The 10,402-nt window shown below is 41.8% G+C and overlaps 1 pseudogene across 1 annotated transcript; it reads right to left on the reverse strand.

Moving 5' to 3' along the window:
- Nucleotides 1–2,340: 2,340 nt before the first annotated feature.
- Nucleotides 2,341–3,670, reverse strand: LOC108292602 (annotated as a pseudogene). The gene has a single exon (XR_001820341.2). The product of XR_001820341.2 is annotated as a 26S proteasome regulatory subunit 4-like (transcript).
- Between the last annotated feature and the right edge of the window lie 6,732 nt (nucleotides 3,671–10,402).

Below are 10,402 nucleotides of genomic sequence, written 5' to 3' on the forward strand. Positions count from 1 at the left end.
TTTTTTTGTAAACATGAAAATGGATCTACCTAAGGATAGAATTGCTGGGTTATAATGATGACTCTGTGTTTAACTTTTTGAGGAACTGCCAAGTTGTTTTCCACAGCGGCTGCATATTTTACATTCCCTCCAATATATGAGGGTTTCAAGTGAAGAGTTCCTAATGTTGTTCCTTTCTAAACTTCTAAAAGATCATATAACTTGGTTTAAATGATAAAGGCTTCGTCTTGTATTGTTTTGCAAATGTATACTAAAATACACTGGGAATGCCACACACTTAAAAGAACTCTTTTACTTAGAAACTATATATAGTACAAGCTCTGCTAACTATAATCCAGACACTTTTCCTTCTCAACCTGTGGCCTTCTGACCCCTGGCAGATTGACAGGTAGGGCGGGATGATCTCCAGCCGGACCTGGCGTGTTGTGCTGGGTAGACAAGCAGCGCTCAGCATCCTTCCCGCCCCTCCTCCGCAATGCAGAGCGGCGGGAACTACACTTCCCAGGATGCCCCCTTCCAGCTGGAGTTTGCCTTGGGAGGAACCTGGGGGACATTTGGAAGGGAGAAGGGAAGGGGATCCATTATTCTCCGGAGGGGGTGACAGCCAGATGCCGAACAGATGTGAGAGTCGCTGAGGTGCCCCAGCGAGCTCTCAGGAGCCGCCCGAGTCAGGCTGACACCTTCATCTCCGCTGCCACCGTCGCAGCAGCTGCCCCGCGCCGCTCCCCGCCCTGCCAGCCGCCCTGTGAGCCTAGCGGGGCCCGCCACGGCCGCAGCGCGGAGCCGCCTGTCCTCCAGAGCAGCCGGTGATACACACACGCGCGCGCGCGCGCACACACACACACACACACACACACACACGCACGTGGGGTGGGGTGGGGGTTGGGGGACAGTATTTAAATACAATGAAGGAGAACAAAACTGAGGCGTGTCTTACAGGCTGACTGTGCTTCCAGCACAGAGAAGTTTCTATTTCGGAACTGAAGGAGTTCAGCCTTGTTATCCTTAAGTGATTGTGAGCATTTTTTTAAAGCATTTAGAAAAGTTATTAAAAACTCCTTGTAAACACCATTTAATGGTAGAATAATAATCCATCAAGTGGATGTCCCATCATTTAAGAACTAGTCTCTTAATTTTGGTATTGAGATTATTTTTCTCGTTTTGACTTACGAATAATCCTGAAAAGAGTGCTTTAATTATTTTTTAGACGGATTCCAAAATGTGATATTTCTGGTTCAAAATATAGAAACATGTTAAAGATTACACATCACTAGTTTGGCTTTCAGAAATGTAGCAATCACACCTCCGCACCTATTGAACATACGTCATCCGGGCACACCACGGCTGCCATCGAACGCTATGATTTAACAGTAAGTTTGCTACTTTGATACGTTTAATTTAGGTGTAAAAAGTCAGCTTTACAGACCAGGCGCGTTCACTCACACCTGTAATCCCAGCACTTTGGGAGGTCGAGGAAGGCGGATCACGAGGTCAAGAGATGGAGACCATCCTGACCAACACGGTGAAACGCCGACTCTCCTAAAGATAATAATAATAATACAAAAATTAGCTGGGCATGGTGGTGCGCTCCTGTAATCCCAGCTACTCGGGAGGCTGAGGCAGGAGAACCACTTGAACCGGGGAGGTTGCAGTGAGCCAAGATCGCGCCATTGCACTCCAGGCTGGTGACAGAGCAAGACTCCCCCTCAAAAAAAAAAAAAAAAAAATCAGGTTTACCTTTTCCTCACCTGCTGATTAGCCATCTGTGTGCTCCTCCTTTCTGTTCTTCCTTCTTAACTCCTTTCTCTTCCTTTGGTTTCCTTTTTTTCTTGTCTTTCTTTTTTTCTGTCCCTCCTGCCATGGCTTTCCTACCCTCCTCCCTCCCTTCTTTCCATCCTTTCTTCCTTTCTAGAATTTACACCCTTTATTTACAACGCTGTTGAATGTCATTATGCTTTTGTAGATTCCCCCAACTTCCTGTTGCATTTAATTGCTTCCACTTCATTATATACTGGGGTATTCTCATGCAGCAAAAATGTACTTGTTCACAGTTCCTAACATTACTTTTAATCACTGAAAGTTTCTTTGCAATTCAGAAAGCAGATAAATATTAACCCGTTTTCTATTATTTATGACTTAATCTAAAATTTCTGGCTTTATTTTATACATTACCTTTGACTTACCAAAGCATTTTTGTATATGTTTAAAGAAGATCTAACTTAAGTTTTCCCCTAAATAACTAGTTGCTTGAGTGCAATTTGGACAAATCCTACTACCTTCATGTAATTATATTTTTAGATGCTCAGCGTGGCTGTGTGTGTGTGTGTGTGTGTGTGTGTGTGTGAAAGAGCACACTTTATTGGGAAGCAGACTGCTGCACAGTGACTGACAGACGAAGACCACCCAGTGGGCACTTACACATCATACTCCAAAGACACAGGATGTTTTACTAATAAAAAACCAAGGGGAACAGGGATTCCTCTGGGCAACTCCCCCAACCTCATCCCTTTCAGGGATGGAGAAATCTCCCATTTTCCTGATGGCAGCTGTGATTCACTAGAGATAGAGCCCCTCAGGGGTGCCTTCCTGTTTCTTGCAAAGAACATTTTCTTTAGATTTTTTGAAGTCTTCACTTGTTACTTTCATTCTACATTCTCTTAAGGCCATCAGACCAGCTTCTGTACAGATTGCCTTGATGTCAGCACCAGAGAGGTCATCTTTAGCCATGATCAAGTCGTCCAGGGTTACATCATCGGCCAGCATCATCCTGCTTGTGTGAATCTGAAAGATGTGCTTCTTAGTCTTTCCATCAGGCAGGGGGAACTCGATCTTCCTGTCAATGTGGCCTGGTCCGATAAGTGCTGGATCCAAAGTTTCTGTTCAGTTTGTGGCCATGATAACTTTCACATCTCCCCTAGAATCAAATCCATCCACTGGTTCAACAGTTCCAACATTGTTCGCTGAATTTCTCTCTCACCACCAGAATTTGAGTCATATCTTTTTGTTCCAATGGCATCAATTTCATCAATAAACACGATGGATGGTGCATGTTCTTCAGCAGCTTGAAATAGTTCCCGTACAAGTTTGGGCCCATCACCTGGGTACTTCTGAATAAGTTCAGAGCCAACCACTCTCAAGAAAGTGGCTGAGGTTTGGTTTGCTACTGCTTTGGCTAACAAGGTTTTACCTGTGCCAGGTGGACCATAGAGAATGACCCCCTTAGGAGGCTTTACACCCATCTCTTCATAATATTCAGGATGGGTGAGAGAAAGCTCCACAGATTCCTTAATTTCCTGAATTTGGTTGTCCAAGCCCCCAATATTGGCATAGGTCTCCTGGGGGACTTTTCCACCTTCATCACTGTGACCAGGGGATCTGTGTCATCCATCAGCACCCCTATCATGGCATGTACCTTTTGGTTGAGCAGGACTAAGCAGCCAGGTTCCAGCAGGTCCTTGTCTACAAATGACAGAATGCTGACGTGGTATTCTGAGCCCACAGATGTAGACATGATGGCATGATTGTCATCGATGATCTCTTCCAAGGTTCCTACTGATATCGGGGTGCCCCTCAGATGATCCACTTTTGATCTTTCCTCCTCTTGCTCTTCTAATCGTTTCATTTGTTCCTGATTCCTAATGAATTCTTCCTCCATGAGAAGGTAGTCTTTAATTCTCCCTAACTTCAGTAATTGTGACCGGCACTGAGTGTGAGGTGTCACCAGTGGCAGTTTGCTGACGGCATCTGTCCCTTTGCTTTCTTCTCCTTTTTCCTCACTCTAGCTGGTACAGGAGGTTCATATTTCTTTTTCTTGTCCTTGCCATCCTTCCTGCCACCTCCAGGAACATGACCACCACTCTGACTTTGACCCGTCTTGCCTTGGCTACTCAAGCTCAGTGTGGCTGTTTTTAATAACTAAGACATACTGGTTGAAATAGTTCGAAACCTCAGTAATACATAATGTGGGAATCCCATTCCCTAGAGATAACCACTGCTGAGGATTTAGCACATTTTAAAGATTTTAGCTTTTTAAATTGAGATATAGTTTACAAAAACAATATGAATAGATTTTATGTACAATTTGATTAATTTTGTCAAATATATACAACCACTCAATCAAGATATAAAACATGGCCAGGTGTGGTGGCTCATGCCTGTAATCCCAGCATTTTGGGAGGCCGAGCCAAGTGGATACTGTTAAAATTTCGAGACCACCCTGACCAACATGGAGAAACCTCGTCTCTATTAAAAATACAAAATTAGCCAGGCACGGTGACGCATGCCTATAATCCCAGCTACCTAGGAGGCTGAGGCAGGAGAACTGCTTGAACCCTGGAGGCAGAGGTTGCAGTGAGCCAAGATAGCGCCACTGCACTCCAGCCTGGGCAACAGAGCAAGACTCTGTCTCAAAAAAAAAAAAAAAAAAAAGATATAAAACATTATTTCTGCACCCAGAAATTTTCCTCCAGTCCTTTTCAGTCAATCTCCATTCCCCAAAAGCAACAACTATTCTATTCTAATTTCAATCACTATAGTTTAGTTTTGACTGTCCTTGAATTTCATGTCAATAGAATCTTAAGTATAAACTCACCTGTGTCTGACTTCTTTCATGCAACATAACACTTTTGAGATTCATCCATGTCGTTCTGTGTGTTAGCAGCTCATTCCTATTTATTGCTGAAGGGTATTCACACTGTATGGACAAACCACAATTTATTTATCCACTCGCTTATTAATGGACATTTGGGTTCTTTCCAGTTTGCAGGTATGTTGAATAAAACTGCTAAGAACACAGAGGTTCTTTTGTAGACGTGTCTAGAAGTGAAATTTTTGGCTCCTAGGGGAGGTGTAACTTTAACTTTATCAGAAATGAACACACAATTTTCCAAAGTGGGACAGCTGCTCCCCTTCCTCACAAACACTTGGTATTATCGTGTGTGTGTGTGTGTGTGTGTGTGTGTGTGTGTGTGTGTGATAATAAAATCTTGGCATAATCACATACTTAGAGAAAGTTGCAAGTAAAACACAAAGAACTTTTTTTCTGAACATTTTAGAATAAATTGCCAACCTGATGCTCCACTTTCCTCTAATTCTTTAGTGTGCATTTCATACCAACAAGACATTCTCCTACTTAATCACATGCAACCATCAAATTAGGAAATTATTGGTGCATACAACCATCTGATTCTCAGACCCTAGTCAAGCTTTTTTTAAATTTAAATTTTATTTTATTTTAGAGACAGGATCTTGCCATGTTGCCAAGGCTGGTCTTGAACTTCTGGGCTCAAGTGATCCTCTTGCCTCAGCCTCCCAAAGTGCTGGGATTATATGCATGAGCCACCATGCTCAGCCTCAAACTTTAACAATTATCCCAATAATATTCTTCCTAGTAAAAGGATGATTCGGTAATTATATGCTGCAGTTAGTTGTCAAATTTCTTCAGTCTCCACCAAGCTGGAACTGTTCTCAAGTTTCCTTGGCTTTCACGACCTTGCTACTTCTGAAGCTGACAGCCAATCATATTGTAGAACAGCCCCAAATCGGGGTTTATCTAATGTGTCTTCATCATTACATTAAGATTATGCAGCTTTGGCAAGACTATCATAGAAGGCACATCACTTTCGTTTGCCCCTTTTCTAATGGTGTTCACTGATCACTTGAAGAAGGTGGTGTTTACAAGTCTTCTGTACTGAAAAGTTATTGTTTTCCCTTTGTAAGTAATACTTTTGCATAGAGGTACTCTGAGATTAGGTAACTTCCCAGACAGACTTTTAATTTGTTCATTTATTAATATATATGTGCATAAACTTGTGGTTTCCTATATTCTTTGGTGCGTTATAATCTATCATTTATTTTAATACTCAAATTGTACTAAATTTGCCTCTGTAAACTGGCTTCTGTGTCCTTTTGACACACATGTTCCTATCATTCTTGGAACAACCTATTCCTTTCTGGAACAAGTATATCCAGAATCCCCTATTCTTTTTCTGCCCCTACCTGGAATCAGCCATTTCTCCAAGGAAGCCTAGTTTCTTTTAGCGGAAAACTGTATCTAGGAACCAAAATGTAGGCACTTGGTGTGCTCAATTTCATGTCATGCTACTGTTCCAGGGCCTCTCTCAGGTCAGAGCTAGAGAATATATGGTCACACACAAACACACACACACACACACACACACACACACACACACACACACACATCTGTATTTATTTCTATACCTATGTGTATTGAAAACCATGAGTGTACACCAATATTTGTTCTTTTTTTATTTTTATTTTTAGTAGAGACAGGGTCTCGCCATGTTGCCCAGGCTGGTCTTGAACTCCTGGGCTCAAGATATCTGCCCATCTCACCCTCCCAGGGTGCTGGTATAACAGGTGTGAACCACCATGCCCAGTCTATGCCAATACTTCTAAATCCAATCCAACACCACAGAGTTCACTTTAGTTTTCCCCTTTTCTGCATCCATAGCTCCTTTCTCTGACATGTGCTGTTCTTACTATATTTACTTATTTGGTCAGTATGCTAAGTGCATCCAATCTCCCATGTTCATTGCCATCCCATCCCCAGGATGGCAATCTCCTCATTATGCTCACTCTCTCACACTCCATTCAAGGTCATCCCTCTACCACTGAGCCCTCTTCACCTTGCCCCACTTCTGAAATCTTTGAGCCTCCCCTCCAGCAGATGCCCTCCTTACTCCGCTTACGCTCTGAAGATGCTGAGCCGTCTTCACAGCAACACCCCTCTCACCTAGCTGAGGCTCTAACTCCCTAGGTTGGGCTACTTCCTTTATGGACTCTGCTCTCCTAGCTCAGGCTCTGACATCCAATATCCTAGATGGATATCCGTCTCACCCTGGGGCTCCTACTCCAATATGCCATGCTGAATTGTCTCTGGACATGACCACCTCTCTGCTGGAGCTCTGAATTCCTCCATGCCAGGCTTCCTTCCACATGACTGGCCTTCTCTCCTTACTTGGGCTCCAGCCATGCCAGGGCTTCCCATTGTCGGGATGCTTTACTCACCCTGCTCAGGCCCTGATACACTGTTCTAACCCATTGTGACTGCCTCCTCCTGCCCTTACCAAATCCCCATCATGTGGCGTGTTCTTACTAGACATTTATACATCTTCCTTTATCAAATAACTGATTGAGTTTCTGCCCATTTATAAAGTTGTTTACCTTGCTTATTGGTTTGTAGGAGTTGATATATTCTGGATCCAAGTCCAATTTATTTATTTATTTATTATTTTGAGACAGAGTCTTGCTCTGTTACCCAGGCTGGAGTGCAGTGGCACAATCTCAGCTGACTGCAATCTCTGCCTCCTGGGTTCAAGCAAGTCTCCTGCATCAGCCTCTGGAGTAGCTGGGATTACAGGCGCCCGCCACCACGCCTGGCTAATTTTTGTATTTTTAGTAGAGACAGGGTTTCACCATGTTGGCCAAGCTGATCTCGAACCCCTGACCTCGTGATCCACTTACCTAAGCCTCCCAAAGTGCTGGAAATATAGGCATGAGCCACCGTGCCCAGCCACCCAAGTCCTTTTTAAATAAATGCATTGAGAATGTTTTCAACCACACTGTGGCCTGCCTTTATTTTCTTAATGGTATTGAGCAGGAAATTTTACTTTTTATAAAGTCCAATGTATAAGTTTTTAATTTTACGGCTACTGTGCTTTTTTGTGTATCCTGTCTGAAACAGTTATTTACCCTAAATTCAGAAAGCTATTCTCTTATTTTTAAAAAATTTTTGTGTATGCTATGAGGCAGAGGTCAAGGTTATTTTTTTTCATACAGATACCCAGTTTTCCAACACCATTTATTGAAAAATATATTCATTTCCTGATGAATGACCTTGGGTCATTTGTTAAAAATCAATTACCAGCTGAACATGGTGGCTCACACCTGTATTCCCAGCATGCTGGGAGGCCAAGACGGGAGGACTACTTGAGACCAGGAGTTCAAGACCAGCCTGAGCAACACAGTGGCACTCTGTCTCTGCAAAAACGTAAAAATATGCCAGATATGGTAGTATGCACTTGTAGTCCTAGCTACTCAGTAGGCTGAGGTGGGATGATCACTTGATCCCATGAGATAGAGGCTGCAGTGAGCTCTCATTATGCCACTGTACTCCAGCCTGAATGAGAGCAAGGCCCTATTTCTGAAAACTAAACAAGCAAATAAGTACATTACCATATATTGGAGATTCATTTCTGGACTCTATTCTGTTCCATTGATCTGTAGTCACTCTGTTCTTCTTTTGCAAGGTTGTTTTTCCTAGGTCTTTGAATTTTCTATACCTAACTATGCGTACTGAAAACTATGAGTCTATACCAATTCTTTATTTTTATTTTTAGTAAAGACCATTTCCCAACCTATTGTCCAGGCTGGTCTCGAACTCCTGGGCTCAAGCAATCCTCTCACCTCGGCCTCCTAAAGTGCTGGGATTACAGTTGTAAACAACCATGCCCAGTCTATGCTAATACAACGCGATATAAATATAAATTTTATACTCAGCTTGATTTACCACCAAAAAAAAAGTGCTGCTTGGTATTTTGATCAGGATTATGTTGAATCTATACATCAAATTGGGGAAGATTGTTATCTTAATAATACTAAATTTCTATTCTATGAACATTATATATTGCCCTTCATTTAGGTATTTGCTAAATTTTCTTTCTTCTTTTTTTTTAATTCACCTGGGTACAGGTGGACTAAGTCCGAAAAGGGCGTTAGCCAGTATATGCTAAATTTTCTTAAAATGTTTTATAGTTTGGAGTATAAATGCCTTGAAGATATTTTATCATATTAATTCCCAAGTATTTTATATTTTTGAATACTATTAAGTGATATTTTTAAAGTTTATATTTCAGTTGTTTCTTGGTAGCATATACAAATACAGTTGACTGTATATTGACTTTGTATTACACAATATTCTTAAATTCACTTTTCAGTTTAGTATTTTTTCATATATTTTTCTAAGATTTTCAAAAAATTAAAAAAAAAAAATTCAGCCAGGCATGGTGGCTCACGTCTGTAATCCTAGCACTTTGGGAGGCCAAGGCTGGAAGATGACCTGAGGTCAGGAATTCAAGACCAGCCAGGCCAACATTGTGAAACCCCGACTCTTCTAAAAGTATAAAAATTAGCCGGACATGGTGGCACATGCCTGTAATCCCAGCTACTTGAGAGGTTGAGGTAGAACAATTGCTTGCACCCAGGAGGCAGAGGTTGCAGTGAACCGAGATCATGCCACTGCACTCCATCCTGGGCAACAGAGTGAGACTCTGTCTCAAAAAATTAAAAAATTAAAAAAAAAAGATTTTCAACGTAAACAATCACGTCTGCCATAAAGACAGTCTTGCTTCATTCTTTTTCAATCTGCATACCAATTTCTTTTTCCTGTCTTACCACACTGGCTAGGACTTTCAACATAATGCCAAACACTAGTGGTGATAATGCATATTTTTGCCTTTTCCTAATTTTAGGGAAATATCATTCTAGCTCTGTCTCCTATGCTGGAGTACAGTGGCACAATCTCAGCTCACTGCAGTCTCCACCTCCTGGCCTCAAACAATTCTCTCACCTCGGGCTCCCACCACTTGGCTAATTTTTTGAATTTTTTTTGTAGAGACAGGGTCTCACTATGTTGCCCAGGATGGCACATTTTATTTTCTACCTATGTTATAAACCCTGCAAATATTTGTTATGATTGTTGTTTTAATAGTGAATGGTCTGCCAGGCACAGTGGCTCACACCTATAATCCCAGTACTTTGGGAGGCCAGGGCAGATGGATCACCTGAAGTCAGGAGTTCAAGACCAGCATGGCCAACATGGTAAAACCCTGTCTTTACTAAAAATACAGAAATTAGCCAGGTGTGGTGGCAGGTGCCTATAATCCCAGCTACTATGGGGCTGAGGCAGGAGAATCACTCAAACCCGGGAGGTGGAGGTTACAGTGAACCAAGATCGTGCCACTGCACTCCAGGGTGGGTGGCAGAGTGAGACTCCAGCTAAAAAAAAAATAAAAAAGTGAATGGTCTTTCATATTTACTCAGCATGATGACATGGGATCATTTTCCTTTGACCTGATAAATTACTTTAGGATTTCTTATCATGTTAGTCTATTAGGTGTGCAACTTCACAGTTCCTATTCGCCTGAAGACATTTTTTTCACTTTCATATTTGAAGTTTTTTTTGGTGGAGGGTAACAGAATTCTAGGTTGACAGGTTTTTGTTTAGCTTTGTATTTCTTTCAGCATTTTAAAGATGTTATTCTATTGTCTTCCGCTGTCCACAGATTTTTGTGAAGAGAGTAGATATCATCTTTATTGTTGTTCCTCAAGAGAAACTGTATCACTTTTTTCTCCAGCTGTTTTTTTTTTTTTTTTTTTTTTT

The sequence above is a fragment of the Cebus imitator genome, unplaced genomic scaffold (assembly GCF_001604975.1).
Source record: "Cebus imitator isolate Cc_AM_T3 unplaced genomic scaffold, Cebus_imitator-1.0 Scaffold496, whole genome shotgun sequence".
Lineage (NCBI taxonomy): Eukaryota > Metazoa > Chordata > Mammalia > Primates > Cebidae > Cebus > Cebus imitator.